At 45.5% G+C, this 18615-nt stretch overlaps 1 protein-coding gene across 3 annotated transcripts in view; it reads left to right on the top strand.

Annotated features, from left to right (window-relative positions):
* Positions 1–18615, top strand: part of SHANK2 (SH3 and multiple ankyrin repeat domains 2) — a 514254-nt gene that overhangs the window by 85474 nt on the left and 410165 nt on the right. Inside the window, exon 1 of one of the 3 annotated variants that reach the window (XM_040409074.1) lies at positions 2060–2139. The exons of the other annotated variants lie outside the window; for them this stretch is intronic. The gene's annotated coding sequence lies outside the window, so the exon portion shown is untranslated. Of the gene's footprint in view, positions 1–2059; positions 2140–18615 lie in introns of those variants that run through there. 3 annotated transcript variants of the gene reach the window in all.

Consider the following 18615-nt stretch of genomic DNA (forward strand, 5'->3'; position numbering starts at 1 on the left):
AGAGTTTTTTGGTGCTGATTTTGGAGCGTTTCTTCCTCAAAACAGCCTCCGATTCATTTCAATGGGAAGCAGCACTTGCTTCTTTTTTACACGTGTAAAAAAAAAAAGAAGCAGCTTGTCCTATCTTTGGGCAGGATCAGTGCTGATTCTCCTATTCAAATTAATGCGAAGAAGAAAACAATGCACTATTTGAGATGTGCACATATGTGCGTTTTTTCGCGTGTAAACGTGCCAAAAAACGCTTGTGGGAAAAGCACTGTAGAATTTAATAAAGTCAAAAATCTGCCTGTTTTACAAAAAAAAAAAAAACACACGTAAGGCTACTTTCACATCTGCGTTTATAGGGTCTCAAAACCGGAGGAAAATGCTTCAATTTTGTCCCCATTCATTTTCAATGGAGACAAAACTGAACTGAACGGAATGGAGTCGCCAGAATGCATTCCGTTCCATTTTGTTGCGTTCCCGTGTCGGACACAAAACCGCTGTAAGCAGCGTTTTTGTGTTTGTGCTGGAATACTGATCAAGACAGATGCTGCATGAAACACAATGTAAGGGCTCATTCACACGACCGTATATTTTTTCCGTTTCCTTACCGTTTTTTTTTGCAGACCGTATGTGGTACAATTCATTTCAATGGTTCCGCAAAAAATAAAACGGAATGTACTCCATGAGCATTCAGTTTCCGTATGTCCGTTCCGCAGAAAGATACAACATGTCCTATTATTGTCCGCATTACGGACAAGGATAGGACTGTTTTATGAAGGGCCAGCTGTTCCCTTCCGCAAAATATGGACTGCACACGGATGTCATCCGTATTTTTAGCGAAATGCAAAATAAATACGATCGTGTGAACAAGCCCTAAATAAATGGTGTCGGATCTCTTTTTTCGGACACGAAAAGAAACGGATCCGGCGCCCATTGACTTGCAATGGTTTTAGTGCGTCTTGTTCATTTTGGAGATAATACAACGCAGGCGGTTGTGTTATTGACCAGATGCGTTTTTGCTGATCCCCTTTGCCGGATCCAACAAAAGTGCAGACGTGAAAGTAGCTTTATTTTGAGGCGTAAAAATCTGCTTGGATTCAGCAATGATTTTTTATTTATTTTTTTACACGTGTATTTTGAAGATCAGCCGTGTGAACTGACCCCAAGATTCCCTCCTGTGCTTCAGTAAGATTCGTGCACCTCGTCACAAATTAGGCACATCGGTGGCAGCTGTGCGCTGGAGAGAAATGCCACTCCCCGAGTGGAGTCGTTTTTTTTTGCCAAGGCGTAAATGTTATAGTAAATTTGCTGGGTTGCCCCAGCCCCCGACATTTCCTTGCCACTCCCAAATGGGGAGCCCAGCGCAAAAACGCTTAAAAAAGTTGCTAGGAGGAGGTTTGCAACAATATTTACACCTAAAACAGGCAAATGACCCCCATTTAGGTTGGGCTCACTCCCGACTGATTAGCTTCTGATTTGCTGTTGCAGTTTTTTTGGACAGTACCAGCAAAGTGAATGAGCATTTAGCAATACTCAGTCACGTGGCAGAAAAAAAATCTGCAGCAGAAACTGACACCGACCGTGGTGTGGATTTTAAAGGTGTTTTCCAAGACTTTACAACTGAGGATGGGTCTTCAGGTATCTGATTGGTGGAGGTCCGACCCCCGGGACCCCCGCCGATCAGCTGTTCGGTGTGGTTTTTAAGTCTGCAGCCTGCCAATTTATACCGCAGATTTTCATTGTGGATTTCACCCCTTTCCAATGCCAAGAATGTAATGTGCGTCTAATCTGCTGCATTTTAGCAACGAAATCAGTGCCGAAAACGTACCATTTGATGCGTTTTCTTCTGCTGCAGATTACATGCAGAATCGCTGCAGAAAACCCACAGCTAATCAGTTACGTGTGAACCCGACCCAAGTTCTTCTTGACAGATTTCTTCCCCATTATATTAGTGGCCGTGGAGAAGGGGGAGGAGAGTCCTTGTGAAAAGCCGGGTATAGTTGCAGGCTGCATTCATGTCCCCCGCGGCTGCAGACACATCTCAGCAGTGGGAGAGGCTTTTCTTTTTTTTGGCAGGGAACATTATTGACTTTGTGAGTTGTTTTGCGCTCATGTGATGCCAGGACTCGGGTGACAAGTTCCCGATTATCTCCGGTAAGTACAGCCATAAATGCACAGTTCTATAATCGTATGTGGAGCCACAGACATCAGCATGCTGGGCGTTGTAGTACGAGTGTTTCGTATGTAACATGTGTGTTTACTTTTAGAACTTTCTACCATGTTTACAGCAGGTGGATCTTGCTCCTTTTTGTATCATTTGTTCTTTCTTCCTCCGGTGTGACAGTTGTTACTTGGGATTTGGGATGCCTGACAGTCGTTCTGGAAAATACATTACAGCTCCTTTAATCTGGCATTTGATCATCCAGAAAGTGTGATAATCTGGCTCAGAACTTCTGTGTGTTGTGGAACTTGACAAGTTCAAAAGCAGAAATATGAGCCTGTCGAGAACAACTAGATATTTTATTAGATGTGTGGATATTGTTGAGGTTCTCTGCACTTACTAATATACTTTTCTGAACCATCATATCTAATAATCGTTGATGCTAAATTGAAGTAATTCTGATGCTACTATAGTGTTCAGTCAACCGGGACATTTACACTATAGCAGGGATCAGCAACCTTCGGCACTCCAGCTGCTGTAAAACTACAACTCCCAGCATGCACACTTACTCGGCTATTCTTGTAACTCCCATAGAAGTGAAAGGAGGATTCTGGGAGTTGTAATTTCAGAACAGCTGGAGTGCCGGAGGTTGCTGATCCCTGCACTATAGCATGAGGTCTGACAGGACATGTACAGTATAGCATGCAGTCTACAGGAATATTTATAGTGTGCGGTCTACAGGAACATTTATAGTGTGCGGTCTACTAGGACATTTATAGTGTGCGGTCTACAGGAACATTTATAGTGTGCGGTCTACAGGAACATTTATAGTGTGCGGTCTACTGGGACATTTATAGTGTGTGCGATCTACTGGGACATTAACACTATAGCATGAGGTCTACCAGGACATGTACAGTATAGCGTGCGGTCTACAGGAACATTTATAGTGTGCGGTCTACTGGGACATTTACACTATAGCGTGAGTTCTACAGGGACATTTATAGCGTGTGGTCTATGAGGACATTTACACTATAGCGTGTGGTCTACTGAGACATTTACACTATAGCGTGTGGTTTACGGGGACATTTACACTATAGCGTGTGGTCTATGAGGACATTTACACTAAAGTGTGTGGTCTACTCAGACATTTACACTATAGCGTGTGGTCTATGAGGACATTTACACTATAGCGTGTGGTATATGAGGACATTTACACTATAGCGTGTGGTCTATGAGGACATTTACACTATAGGGTGTGGTCTATGAGGACATTTACACTATAGCGTGTGGTCTATGAGGACATTTACACTATAGCGTGTGGTCTATGAGGACATTTACACTATAGCGTGTGGTCTATGAGGACATTTACACTATAGCGTGTGGTCTATGAGGACATTTACACTATAGCGTGTGGTCTACTGAGACATTTACACTATAGCGTGTGGTCTATGAGGACATTTATGCTACAATGTGTGTCTAGCACTGGATGTTTTTACTTCTGGTGCTCTCCATTTCTGTGGACAAAATCCAGAATGGTGGTGACCAGGTTCATCCTCCCAGAGAGGATCTCCACTTCCCTGTCTTCTGCTCATTCAGGATACAGAGTGGCTGCTGTTGCAGTGCTCCAGACAAAAAAAAAAATATCAAGGAGCCATTGGCTCCTAACCTAAAAAATTTAGTCGCCAAATGAAATTTTTCGGCGCCAAATTTAAAATACATATTTTTTAGCTGGGATGCTTAGGAGCATGGGGTTTTCTAAGCTACAGCCCACGCAGTTAAAGGGGTTGCATACTCATTTCCATGACCTGTCAGACTAGCCAGATTTGCGTTGGTAATCCCTAGGTGCTGGGTCCCGGCTCATTCACTTCCAGGCCTCCGCTGCTCGTCTTGGGTTTCTCCATGAAAACGTTTGGCTGCAGTGGCATCAAGACAATCACTGGCCACAGTGGAGATCTGCTCCCCGTGCATCACAAGAGCATTTAACATAATGCAAGGGAAGCAGTGGTCAGTTATTGGCTGTAACGGCGTCAAATAGGACGTTTTCATGAAGGGACTCAAGACGAACAACAGAGGCTGGGGAGCAAACGAGCCGGGACCCCGCACTGGCAATCAGGTAAGTATGATCAACAACAAAGGTCCTACCAGTCCCAGATGTCCAGAAATTTGTGTATACAAACCCTTTAAGGAGTTTTTTTTTTTAAAGGGGATTCAAACCAGTATTCTTCTATATGTGACACAGAATGGGTTAAAATAAACTATTCCCACTGTACTCCTTAAAAGGCCAATCACTTGAGAGTCGCCACTGCAACCAGTGACCACATCAGCAGGCATCACGTGTTGACGGGGCCAGCATGACAGTGGTGGGTGGGGCGGGGGCAGCTTTAGGCTACTTTCACACTAGCGTTCGGAGCGGATCCGTCTGATGTTTCATCAGACGGATCCGCTCCGATAATGCAGACGTTCGCATCCGTTCAGAACGGATCCGTCTGCATTAAAACTTAGAAAATTTTCTAAGTGTGAAAGTTGTCTGAGCGGATCCGTTCAGACTTTACATTGAAAGTCAATGGGGAACGGATCCGCTTGAAGATTGAGCCATATTGTGTCATCTTCAAGCGGATCCGTCCCCATTGACTTACATTATAACTCTGGACGGATCCGCTCGCCTCCGCACGGCCAGGCGGACACCCGAACGCTGCAAGCAGCGTTCAGGTGTCCGCTCACTGAGCGGAGCGGAGGCTGAACGCTGGCAGGCGGATGCATTCTCAGTGGATCCGCCTCCACTGAGAATGCATTGGGGCCAGACGGATGCGTTCGGGGCCGCTCGTGAGCCCCTTCAAACGGTGCGCACGAGCGGACACCCGAACGCTAGTGTGAAAGTAGCCTTAGTTTTTTTTTTAATTTAGAAAAAATATAATATAAAACATAAAAATATAATACTTCAGAAGATTTAGGCCCCTTTCACACGGGCGAGTTTTCCGCGCGGGTGCAATGCGTGAGGTGAATGCATTGCACCTGCACTGAATCCGGACCCATTCATTTCTATGGGGCTGTGCACATGAGCGGTGATTTTCACGCATCACTTGTGCGTTGCGTGAAAATCGCAGCAAGCTCTATATTGTTTTTTCAGGCAACGAAGGCCCCATAGAAATGAATGGGGCTGCATGAAAATCGCAAGCAAGTGCGGATGCGGTGCGATTTTCATGCACGGTTGCTAGGAGACGATCGGGATGGGGACCCGATCTTTATTATTTTCCCTTATAACATGGTTATAAGGGAATTATTATTATTATTTTTTTAACCCCTCCATCCCTATTTAACTTATAACCATGTTATAAGGCTCCATTCACACGTCCGCAACGTGTTTTGCGGATACACGGAGCCGCGAATCTGCAAAACACGGAAAGCGGCAATGTGCGTTCCGCATTTTGCGGACACTAATAGAATATGCCTGTTCTTGTCCGCAATTGCATTAATGCGTTTCAATGGAAATTAATGCCGGATCCGGCATTCCGGCAAGTGTTCAGAATTTTTGGCCGGAGAGAAAACTGCAGCATGCTGCCTTATTTTCTCCGGGCCAAAAAATGTAAGAGGGACTGAAGACATCCTGATGCATCTTGAACGGATTGTTCTCCATTCAGAATGCATTAGGGCTCATGCACACGACAGTATTTTGCGTTCAGTATACTGGCCGTTTTTTGACTTCAGTATGCGGTACATATACTGAACCATTCATTTCAATGGTTCAGCAAAAAAAAGTCTCTCCGTGTGCATTCCGTTTCAGTATTTCCGTATTTCTGTACCGTGAAAAGATAGAACATGTCCTATTCTTGTCCGCAAATCACGGTGCTTGGTCCATTCAAGTTAATGGGTTCGCAAAAAAAACGGAACACATACGGAAATGCATCCGTATGTCTTCCATATCCGTTCCATTTTTGCGGAATCATCTATTGAAAATGTTATACCCAGCCCAATTTTTTTCCATGTAATTACTGTATACTGTATATGGCATACGGAAAAAACGGAAACACAACGGAAACAAAAAACAGAACAAAACACTGAAAAAGCCATACGGTCGTGTGCATGAGCTCTTAGGATAAAACTCAGTTTCAGTTTTTTTCCGGTATTGAGCCCCTAGGACGGAACTCAATACCGGAAAACAAAAACGCAAGTGTGAAAGTAGCCTTAGCGATCAATCCTCACCATACAGTGGAGGAGATCACTGCAGGTGACTCTCCTGACAAGCAGGAAATTGCCGGGGAGGGACACTGTTTTCCTGACAATTGTCTGCCCAATTGAGCAGTGTAAACGGGCCTTAAAGGGAACCTGTCGTCAAATTTATGTTGACCTCACTGAGGGCAGCATACATTAGTGACAGACATGCTGATTTCAGCGGTGTGTCACTGATGAGCTAAAAGTAAGTGGTTGCTGAGAATCTTCATCATAACCATTGCAGCCCAGGCCTTGAAAAGAGTCACATCTACCTGAGAAGAGTCCTGGTTATCCATAATCTCCTGCTCTCCCGCCCATCTGCTGATGATTGGCAGTTCTCTCCTAGAGATAAAGGGAGAAAACTCGGTATTAGACGGTCAGTCATCAGCAGGTGAGCAGGAGAGCAGGAATTCATGAATAACCAGGACTCTTAGGTGGCCGGGACTCTTTTCCAGGCCCAAAGAATGAAAGAAAACCGGCACTCCCAAAAATCTTTGCTGGTTATAGATTTATTGGTCACTCATATGACGCGCGGCGTTTCGGCACTCACAGGTGCCTTTTTCAAACAAGAAGTGAGCAGCAGGAAGGCACCTGTGAGTGCCGAAACGCCGCGCGTCATATGAGTGACCAATAAATCTATCACCAGCAAAGATTTTTGGGAGTGCCGGTTTTCTTTCATTCTTCTGATTTTGTACAGTATTAGAAAAAAGTTTTATGCAAATCGACTTCGGATGTTTAATCCGAAGTCGATTCACTCATCCCTAGTAATAACTACTCCAGTCCCCGACCAGAGAAGTTTTTACTTCACTTTTACGTCTCTTTCCATGCTTAAAGGGGTTGTCCACAATTAGTAAAACAGGGATGCTTTCTCCCAAAAACAGCACCACACCTGTCCATGGGCTAGGTCTAGTATTGTAGCTCAGCTCCATTGAAGTAAATAGGGCTGAGCTGTAATACCATGCACAACTTGTGGATTGGTGTGGTGCTGTTTTTTAAAAGTTGGTAAATGTTTTGGTCCCGATTCCCCAGCCCGGCCCTCGTCACTCCCAAGTGGCGAGCATCCCCCCAAAAAAACAACAAAAAACTGTGGTCTTGCAACTTTCTTTGCTCCAAAAACTGGCATAGTCCATATATAGTAAATGACCTCCTCTTTGTTAATATTCTTCAACTAATAGCTGATATAATAATCAGGCATTTATCATGGGGAGAAAAACAGAACTGGATCGCACATCCACAGTGCTATGCTTTGATCTGAACTCGCTTCTCAGCGCTGTATTTAAGTGTACAGCCCCCCATACTGCATGCTGTACCAGAGGCATTAGTGTACATTTTGATCAAAAGGCATAAGCCCACTCACCACGCCAAGGTCACCTCTTTGAGTTGGACCTACTCTGACAAAAAGGCGCAGCACACTGCGGTGACAAAGCGGCACTGCCCTAGTGGGCGGCGGGACCCAGGAGTCAAACAGCAACCCTGCTGTGCTACAATGCCACCCATGGCACTGGGTCCCACCAACCCACCAGAACAGCGCCACAAAAACAAAGGCCACCACGCAGTACTGCACCATGTGAACAGTTGTCTAACACAACATGTGCACTACTATCAGTAGTTCGCATAAAGTGGTCATGGACCTGCAGCTCCTGATGGCAATGGACATGTTGTGTTAGAAAACTGTTCACATGGTGCAGTACTGCGTGGTGGTCTTTGTTTTTGTGGCGCTGTGCTGGTGGGTTGGTATGACCCAGTGCCATGGGTGGCATTGTCGGACAGCAGGGTTGCTGTTTGACTCCTGGGTCTCGCCGCCCACTAGGGCAGTGCCGCTTTGTCACCGCATTATGCTGCACCTTTTTGTCAGAGTAGGTCCCACTCAAGGAGGTGACCTTGCCGTGGTGAGTGGGCTTATGCCTTTTGATCAAAATATACACTAATGCCTCTGGTACAGCATGCAGTATGGGGGGCTGTACACTTTAAAATGGCGCTGGGAAGCGAGTTCAGATCAAAGCATAGCACTGTGGATGTGCGATCCAGTTCTGTTTTTCTTCCCCTGATAATAATAATCAGGCATGTTGGATTTCAGCTGCCTACTCCTTTTGTCGCCAGTGGCTTCCTCCCTCTCTTCCTTCTAAGAACATATGCTTGCTTGGCTGAGCTGAGCGTGCTTGTATGATAGGATTGGCAGGGATAGCCGTCTGGCGAATAAGCATTCAGCCGTCAGCTATCTTGTATGTACGGCCGGCATAACAGTGCCTGCACGCAGTACGGCAGAGCCTTTTATCAGTCATCGCCATGGATTCGTGCCGAACCCCGCACCCAAAATCCATATGAGCCTACCCTAAAAGAGTTTTTGCAAGAAATACTATATTATTGCCATGGATTTGCTGAAAATGCAGGAGAAGTGCATCCAAACCACGTGCTTCACCTGTACTCGCTGCAAAACTGCGGCAACTAATAGTAATCCACAAGCGGTTCCAGAGGCTGGACCGCACCGCGTACGGGGGCCCTACGTAAGTCGGAAAGTTTAGTTCCAGTTGTCACACCTAGTTAAAGGGGTTATATGGATTTCAGACAGCCTGTAGTTACAATGCCACGTTGGGGCATTTTAGACAATGAATGGGTTCACCCCAATGTGGTGCACAGTGAGCGCAGTCCGTCCATCAGAAGCAGTGACCATTCACTTTAATAGGATGTGATATAAAGCAGTGAAAATAAGCGATCGGCGTATGGTTCAGTAAGACATCCCCTATTATTCCAGCATTACAATACTTATTCATTTTGCTGCACCCAGATGAATATTGCCCATAAAAATTGCGCAATAATCTGATTGTGTCTTAATGCGACCTTACAATGGGATGATCTGAGGCTGTCTGCGTTCCCACAGTCCGCGCGCATTGTTTTCTGTGAATACAGGGAGTGCCATCCAGTGCCGTTTGCAGAGCCTTAGATGTGGCTCCTCGGTTACATTTCCAGTGAGTTTGACAATGTGTGGAGTCTGCGGGTTGTGACAGTGTAATACAGCATGGGGGAGGGGGGGGGGATATATCTTATACATCGTCTTTCTGGAACGTCCTGGTGAACCTGCCCAATATGCAACGTGCTGCCTGTGACAGGGGGTATATTTTATGCTATGTCACTTGCATTGTAAAGGAGGGGGGGGGGGGTGTATATGTCATATTGTCCTGACGAACATGCCCACTGCGTGGCATGGCATCAGATACTATATGTTATACTGTTCTGATAAACATGATGTGACATTAGGCGGTATGTGTTATACTGTCCTCCTAAAACACAGGCCCAATGCATGACGTGGCACCAGGTGACATCAGGGGGAATATGTCATACTGTCCTGATAAGCCTACCCACTGTATGACATGGCACCAGGTGACATCAGGAGGAATATGTCATACTGTCCTGATAAGCCTACCCACTGTATGACATGGCACCAGGTGACATCAGGAGGAATATGTCATACTGTCCTGATAAGCCTACCCACTGTATGACATGGCACCAGGTGACATCAGGGGGAATATGTCATACTGTCCTGATTTACATACCCACTGCGAGACGTGGCACCTTGTGACCTCATGGAGTATATCTTACACTGTCCTGATAAACGTACCCACTGTGTGATGTGGCACTAGGTGACATCAGGGGGTATATGTCATACTGTCCTGATAAACATACCCACTGCATGATGTTGTATACTGTTCCTTTGCAGAATGCCCTGGTGAACATGCCCACTGAGTGATGTGGCACCACGTGACAACTTAGGGTTGTTTATTTGTCTAACCTTTCTTGCTGGAAACATAAAACGAGCCTTTGTTCGCTGAGGCACACATAGATTTCTGTATAAGACGTGTGATGCCAGCAGTCCCTGAATGCCCGGTGAACCCCAGACAGCTGGCAGCAGTTGTGCTTGGAGTTTAATTGTTAAAGGAATTTGATCGAGTGCAAATTTGCAGAAAAAAATGAATGGTTTTGCAATCCACAGTTGCTGATTTTGCTGCAGATTTTCAGAATCTGCCACCTTACATTACTTGTCGTTTTCATTGCAGATTTTTTGGACTTATTGAGCGGAAAATCTGCAACAAATCAAAATTTCCACAGCATGTTCGTGAAATATTACCTGTGCTGATCCACAGGTAAAATTTGCAGCATTTCCAGTGAATTTCCCTGCAGTTAATTTTTTTGCACAGCAATAATATGGCTTCCACTGTGGTGACTTTGCATGTATGGAGATATCCTCTAGCAATGCCTCTAGCGGCGGATATCTCTGTACACATAAGGGCGAGTTCACATTTACGTTGAAGGCGCCGTTTGGGGCCTTTGTCACAGATTCCATCAAAAAGACCAGACAAAAAAGTCCTGCAGGCAGAAAGCCAGATTCCGAACAGAAAATGTACGGACTCCGTTCTAGTCGGTGGCATCTGTTCAGCGCTGTTCGGGTCAGTTATGTGCCGGATTTGACACTTCCATTACTTCGGTTGTTCTTCTCCTCTAACTGAGGAGAATAATGGAAATATTTAGCGTGATGTGAACTTGGGGGTCATTTACTAAGACTGGCCTTTTATGCCTCAGGCTGAGTTCACATCACTGTTTAGCTTTCCTTTATTACTATCATTTATATAAGAAACTGGCATAAACTGTAGTCAAATCCACGCTATACACTAAGGCCCCTTTCACACGGGCGAGTATTCCGCGCGGATGCGATGCGTGAGTTGAACGCATTGCACCTGCACTGAATCCTGACCCATTCATTTCTATGGGGCTGTGCACACGAGCGGTGATTTTCACGCATCACTTGTGCGTTGCGTGAAAATCGCAGCATGCTCCTCTTTGTGTGTTTTTCACGTAACGCAGGCCCCATAGAAATGAATGGGGTTGCGTGAAAATCGCAAGCATCCGCAAGCAAGTGCGGATGCGGTGCGATTTTCACGCACGGCTGCTAGGAGACGATCGGGATGGAGACCCGATCATTATTATTTTCCCTTATAACATGGTTATAAGGGAAAATAATAGCATTCTGAATACAGAATACATAGTACAATAGGGCTGGAGGGGTTAAATTTTTTTTTAAAATTATTTAACTCGCCTTAATCCACTTGATCGCGCAGCCGGCATCTCTTCTGTCTTCTTCTTTGCTGTGTGCAGGAAAAGGACCTGTGGTCATCACATGATCCATCACCATGGTAAAAGATCATGTGCCGGACCATGTGATGACTGGAGTGAAGTCACCACAGGTCCTTTTCCTGCACACAGCAAAGATGAAGACAGAAGAGATGCCGGCTGCGCGATCAAGTGGATTAAGGTGAGTTAAATTTTTATTATTTTTTTTTAACCCCTCCAGCCCTATTGTACTATACATTCTGTATTCAGAATGCTATTATTTTCCCTTATAACCATGTTATAAGGGAAAATAATACAATCTACAGAACACCGATCCCAAGCCTGAATTTCTGTGAAGAAGTTCGGGTTTGGGTACCAAACATGCCGATTTTTCTCACACGCGTGCAAAACGCATTACAATGTTTTGCACTCGCGCGGAAAAATTGCGCATGTTCCCGCAACGCACCCGCACCTTTTCCCGTAACGCCCGTGTGAAAGAGGCCTAATGTCTTGCTTTTCTGGCACATGGACAGCCAGAAGATGCGCCACAAGAGACCTACACTATTAATAAATTTGGTGCATCTTAGGGTACGGCTGCATAGCGTTTTTGGGCGCGACACGTCTGCGTGACTCGCATGACCTGAGAATCGCAAAAAATCCTGCACTGCTGGATATTTTTGCAAGCGTGGGGCCACAGTCGTGGCACATGCACGCCCACCCCAATCACTTCTGTGGCTGCCCTGCTACTCTGCAATACTTGGGCGTTTCGAACCCAAAATCCGTGTAGCCGTAGCACAATTTTTATTTAGACTGTCGTATGATATTCCCACGGAGTCCATAGAAGCATGAATGGTGTTTTAACCCTTTGTGTGAATGACTACTTCAGGCAGTTTTCCTGCTTATGAATGAGCCCCATCCTTTACATGTTATTTGACCCGTGCGCTTGTAAAATAGGGACCAACTCCTGGTGCAATGCGAATGCTTGTCTGTTTGTTACCCGACCTTTTACATTTTCTCAGTTCATTAGCCATGCAGCATATAAACCCCCGAGCCGACAAGGATTCCTCAAAGTCTTTTGTAATAAGTGAAGATTTCTGCTTCTTCTGTTCGATTTTACTCCTTATTGTCTCTGGCAGCTGTAGTTGCAGGTGGGTGACTAAGTAAGAAATTCCACACTTCTATGAACTGAATAGTCGTGCTTTTATTTGTCGCCTCTAAATTGGGTATTTGGCATGACGGGCACAGCTTGACATTGACCTCATCTGGCCAGAGCCGCATTTGCTCCATCAGTGCCGTATTATGTATTAAATCTTCCATAAGGCTCGTTCCTTCAACATGCACTGACACAACATTGTGCCTGACAATTCTGTAAAGGGGGTAATTCAAAGGCTAAGTCGTGAAACAGACATATTTCTCAGGTGATGGTTGGGGTCGTGTCGAGACGATTGTGAGATTTAGAGAGAAACGTACTGCACAAATAGAGCCCCACATCCACACTTTTATGTTGTATGTAGAATTTTTTGGGGAGTTTTTTTTTCCAGCAATTTCCACTAAATCACACACCGTAAACATGTTAGAAAAAGCCCTCGAAACGCATTGCAAATAAAGAAACCATATACTTTATACTTGCCGTGTGCCGTGATTCCGGTCCTAAGTAGGCATATTCTGTAATACTGGTGGTCTGTGGCCATCGGCTTCTTCTTCCTGCAGCGCCGTCCACCCGCCAAGTGTCTGCTGTGGTCCCACTCTGTCTCCTCTCTTCCACTTCTGGCTCTTAAAGGGCCAGCACGGGCAAAACTTTTCCCTGCCAGTGATTTATTGCCCTGGGCTATTTTCAGCAAATTTCCCTGTTGGAGGTTACCTGATGAATAGGTATTCGTGCTTGCTAGTCCCTGCAAAAAGTGCATTATATTCCGTTCTGACTTCCTGTGCTCGACTTTTGCCTCTTTACTGGATATGACCCTTGGCTGCCTGAGCTGACCTCTCATGTTGACCCAGTGCTGTCTTCCCTGACCTTTGGCCTGATAACCGGTTGGTATGAACTCTGTCTGTCCTGACCTTAACTTGTCACTGACTACAGTTTTGCCTGATCCCTCGGTTCTCCGAATTGGTGTCTCTTGACCCGCCTGTGTCAGGTGTCACTCAACGGAGACTATTCCAAGACATAATTGCCTGGTGGTTCCCCTGCAGTGGAGTCCAGTCTCTGTATAGGGGTTAATGTCAGTGCTCAATCCACCAGAGGTGTCCGGCAGCTGCTTATTTCCCTCTCTCCATGAGAACACATGCATACTTGGCCAAGCCGACCATGCATATGCATAGGGGACCCAGGAAAAATAAATGTCGGCCACACGACTGTTCATCCGACATCTGTATGAGGTGTATGACCACCTTCAGATATAATTTCCTTACAATGCCGATCCCACATGAGAGCTTTGAGCGATTAATGGCTGATTGCGTTCGGGAACTTAGAGAACGTTGATGGGCCCTCGAGTCATAGCTTCAAGTACAGAAGAAGCATGAAATGGTCTCTCCAATGCCAATCACTTACCCAGCAATCAGGAGGCAATTCATGCGTCAGCCTCGGCTCTTGTCATTTGCAGAAAGAAGCCATACACTTGTTCACAAAAGGGGAAAAAAATACAGATTTACTGCTCACCGTCCTTCATTCATCCGCAGAACAGGTTTTCGGAATCCGACGTATTAAGAAAAAGCTGAATGATGTGGTGATTGCTTCTTTATAGATTATAGAAATTGCATGTTACACGTCTCACCTGGACGGTTTCTGAGCAGTAAGATGAGGTTCTCGACTACATTATAAAGATACACTCCTGCAGTAAAGACCTTAAAGGGGTGATAAATCGATGGCTTATCCTTAGAGAGGCCGTCAATATCAGATCGGTGGTGGTCTGACTCTCGGCAACACCTGAAGAGGCTCCTTGTTTACCAGGCACAGTGCCATGTTTTCAGTAGTGGCCGTGCCTGGCATTGCAGCTCAGTCGATGACTGTATAAGGCTCTGTTCACAACCTATGTTTGCCACATGTGCCAGGACTTCCCAGCATAAGCATTTGATCCATAGGATTTCACTTGCATCACTTGGGCTGGGGTGGTATATGTCGGTGTGCCTGTTCTTTTATATTTCTATTCACAGCCGTTCTGCAAAAAAAGTATACCACGTCGTATAGGAGTTAATCTTTGCTTATATAGTGGCATACGTCGGAAACTTCCGTCAGAGCAGTACCCCCAACATATACGTCTGACGGAAGCTCAGCCATGATGTGAGCAGAGCCTTAAAGGTGTTGTGTCACTTCAGCAAATGACATTTATCATGTACAGAAAGTTAATGCAAGGCCCTTACTAATGTATTGTTATTGTCCATATTGCCTTCTTTGCTGGCTGGATTCATTTTTCCATCACAGGATACACTAGGGTTGCACTGGGTATTGAACTTTAAATTTATGCTTTTGAACCCGGATCGATCCGATACCGGGATTTGCTATTTTCCGATACTGGGCTGCGCTACTAGTCTAGTATCTGTTAGAGAACATGGCGCGCGCGCCGCCCTCAGCATGCACCATGTTCTCCTTAGCTGGCACAGTGGAGAAGGAGGGAGTCCCTCCCCACTGTGACACGGCAGCCACTTCCACCAATGAAATGAGAGGGGAGGGGGCGGTGAAGCTGCCGCTGGCCACCAATGACAATAGCACTGAGGAGGAGGGGAGGAGCTGTTGGCCACTGCGCCACCATATAATTAACCCCCTAATACAAATGTAGGCGGCGGGTGCCGGCCGTATCACAGATCCGGCACCTGACCTAAATGACAGGGCGCGGCAATCACGTGAACCCTGTCAATTAACCCTTCTACATTTGTATTAAGGGGTCAATTATATTTATTGGTGGAGCAGTGGCCCACAGCTCCCCCCCCCCTCAATATATTGATTGGTGGCAGCTTCCGATCGGAGCCCCAGCAGTGAAATGCGGGGCTCCGATCGATTACTATGGCAGCCAGGACGCTACGGAAGGCCATGGTAAGCTCCCTGCTGCTGTGTGCACAAAGCACAGGGACAGTTTAAAATCCTGTTCACCCTAATAGATCTCTATTAGGGTGAATAGGACAAGGGTTCTAGTCCCCTAAGGTGGCTAATAGTTATTAAATAAAAAGTTTAAAAAAAAACACCAAAATATTAAAATCACCCCCTTTCCCAATTTTACATATAGAATATATAAACAATAGAAAAATAAACATGTTAGGTTTTGCTACGTCCGAAAAAGTCTGAACTATTAAAATATTAAAAAATATCTCGGTGAACGCCGTAACAGAAAAAAAAACCACGCGATTCGCCATTTGTTAGTCTCCTTGTCCCCCCAAAAAATAGGATAGGACTGTCCTATTACGGGCCGGACGTTCCATAAGATGTGGAATGCACGCTTTTTTTTTTTAGTGCTTTATATTTCTTTCGTGTGGTATCAAATGGTTTCAAGTATCGCAATACTTTTTTATGATATCGTTATCGAATTTTGGTGACAACCCTATTATACACTGCTCGTATCCAGGAGTTACAACCACTGCTGCAACACCGATACAAAGTGGCCGGACGGGAGCTGCTGCCCTTGCGTGCCTATGTACGCTCCCACTAAGAGGCCGGCATTTTTTCCTATAGTTTGCAAGCACGGCCACCTCTGCTGGATTGGAGGGTGGTTGTAACCTATGGAATCGAGAAGTATTTAATGTGATGGAAAAATGAATCAAACTAGCAAAGCAGAAAATATGGACCATCACAATAATTAGTATCGTATTTTTCAGACTATAAGACACACTTTTTTCCTCCCAAAAGTGTGGGAAAAGTGTTGTGCATCTTACAGTCCGAATGCTAATGACCGATTCCGTTATGGAAGCACGGGCCGGGAAAAGAACAGGGAGCGGTGAGTTAGTGGCAGCGCTGTCCGGAGCAGGAGAGGGAAGTTTACTTTTTTTTTTTTATTTACGTTTGATCTGAGGCTGATGGGGGTCTGATCTGAGGCTGATGGGGGTCCGATTTGAGGCTGATGGGGGTTTGATCTGAGGCTGATGGGGGTCCGATCTGAGGCTGATGGGGGTCCGATCTGAGGCTGATGGGGGTCCGATCTGAGGCTGATGGGGGTCCGATCTGAGGCTGATGGGGGTCCGATCTGAGGTTGATGGGGTCCAATTTGAGGCTAATAGGGGGTCTGATTTGAGGCTAATGAGTGTCTGATTTGAGGCTAACGAGGGTCTGATTTGAGGTTTATGGGGTCTGATTTGAGGCTGATGGGGGTCTGATCTGAGGCCTTATGAATAAATGTTTTTTTATTTTTATTATTTTCCTCCTTCAAATCTTAGGTGTGTCTCATAGTCTGGTGCATGTTATAGACTGAAAAATACGGTAAGTGCCTTGCTTTCACTGCATGATAAATGGCATTTGCTGAAGTGAGACAACCCCTTTAAGGGCCCTTTACACCACCTCATGATCAGGAAGGAACATAACTAACATAAACAGGGGGTGTGCTGCCGACATAATGTAACTTGTACGTGGGACGAGACACCAAGTAATGATTATTCATCCCCCCTACAATTATTGGTTGATTTGTTTTATCATTATTCAGTGATCGTTATGGCCCATTCGTTAGGGCTGGTACATACTGCATTTTTTTTTTTTTTTTTTTACCACTGCTTTTTTTTTGTGTGCCGAAATCCTGCCAGCAGCCGCGTCCTTTCTGCCTCCCATTATTGCAATGGGAGGCAGCGCTGAAGATTGCAGAGCGTCAGTTTAAAGCCGCAGCCATGCTCAGAATGTTCCAAACCGCCTCTCTTTCATCAGTTCAGCTATACGTATGGTAACTATTACATGTTCTAATGGAAATGGACCCTTAAAAAATACTAAGTGCGGAGGGGTCCCGCTGTCAGAACAGAATTGATTTGACAATACGTCTCAACTCCAATATTAACGGTCACGCAATTGCTGAAACTTTAACGCTGTATTTGAAGGGTCTTGCAATCTGTAAGCCTGTTAGAAGTGATTTATTTATTTTTTTTCCCCATGAGATGATTTTACTGCTCACATTTCATGTAAACCTCCAATCACAGAGGGCAGCACGCCGTTATCTGTGTGTGAACACAGCCTTGTTGCGTTGAAGTGAGACCAAGACGTCTGCTGCTGCAAGAACGATTCTACATTAGCTTCACGGTTTGCAGCACGGCGGGAAATGTTCTGTGCGGATTTATCGAACCAGTATTTTAGGTATAGTGAACAGCGCTTAGATAAAACCTGGAGTCGAGGTACACCAGTGTGCATTAGTACAGGTATCGAGCCATTGAGCCGGTGCAGTGGTAAGACTCTGCTCGAGCCTGATCTGGAGGGGCGGTCGTCATTTGCCGCAGAAAAGTTTACGCAGTATGTCTGTAATCTTGGCAAAATCAAATTTTCCATTTTGTAGGTTGTCCCACCTGAACAGTCCTGTCATAGCGGAGGGTAGAAACGAAGAACCGCTGCAGCTGGACGCCGTGCTTGGCTTTCTATAATAATTTTTCCCACCGTAGGAAGTAAAGGCCTATCAATAGGATATTATAGATTAGTGAGAATCCAGCTGCTGCCCCCCTAATCTTTAGAATGAATTGGTCACAGCTCTATCTAAAGGCCATCTCTTCCTGACCACCCACTATGCACATAGTCCCATCCACGTCCCTGGAGAAAAGTCCCTTGTTGGCCTTTACATCACCTGTCCTGCATGGCATCTGTGTCCTATGTGTGTGCAGTAAAGTCAATGCATGTATTTCCAACTTCAGTTGGAGTTCGCTGCCTTGGCGTTCTTATTGGATTGGATTCGTTGTCGGGAGGCAAAGCTGTACTAGTTCCATGGGTGGTGCTGAGGGATATACAGAATCTGCACCACTGTGCATAAAAAAGGGACTCTGACCCTTTGGTTTCTGGAATGGCAAGGGTCGCAGAGGTTAGATCCCCACGGGTCAGCATTTTATGGAATTTCTAAGTGATATACTATAACACTCTACTGCTCTGATTGGATACTGTGCAGGGACACCCCCCAACTGGTAACACCCAGCTGGATCTTTATTGCAGACTGCTGGCAATTTGTTCAGAAGCTAGAAGGAGTAATAGAGGAAAGGCACAACATAGAGTCATA

The sequence above is a fragment of the Bufo bufo genome, chromosome 10 (assembly GCF_905171765.1).
Source record: "Bufo bufo chromosome 10, aBufBuf1.1, whole genome shotgun sequence".
Classification (NCBI taxonomy): Eukaryota; Metazoa; Chordata; class Amphibia; order Anura; family Bufonidae; genus Bufo; species Bufo bufo.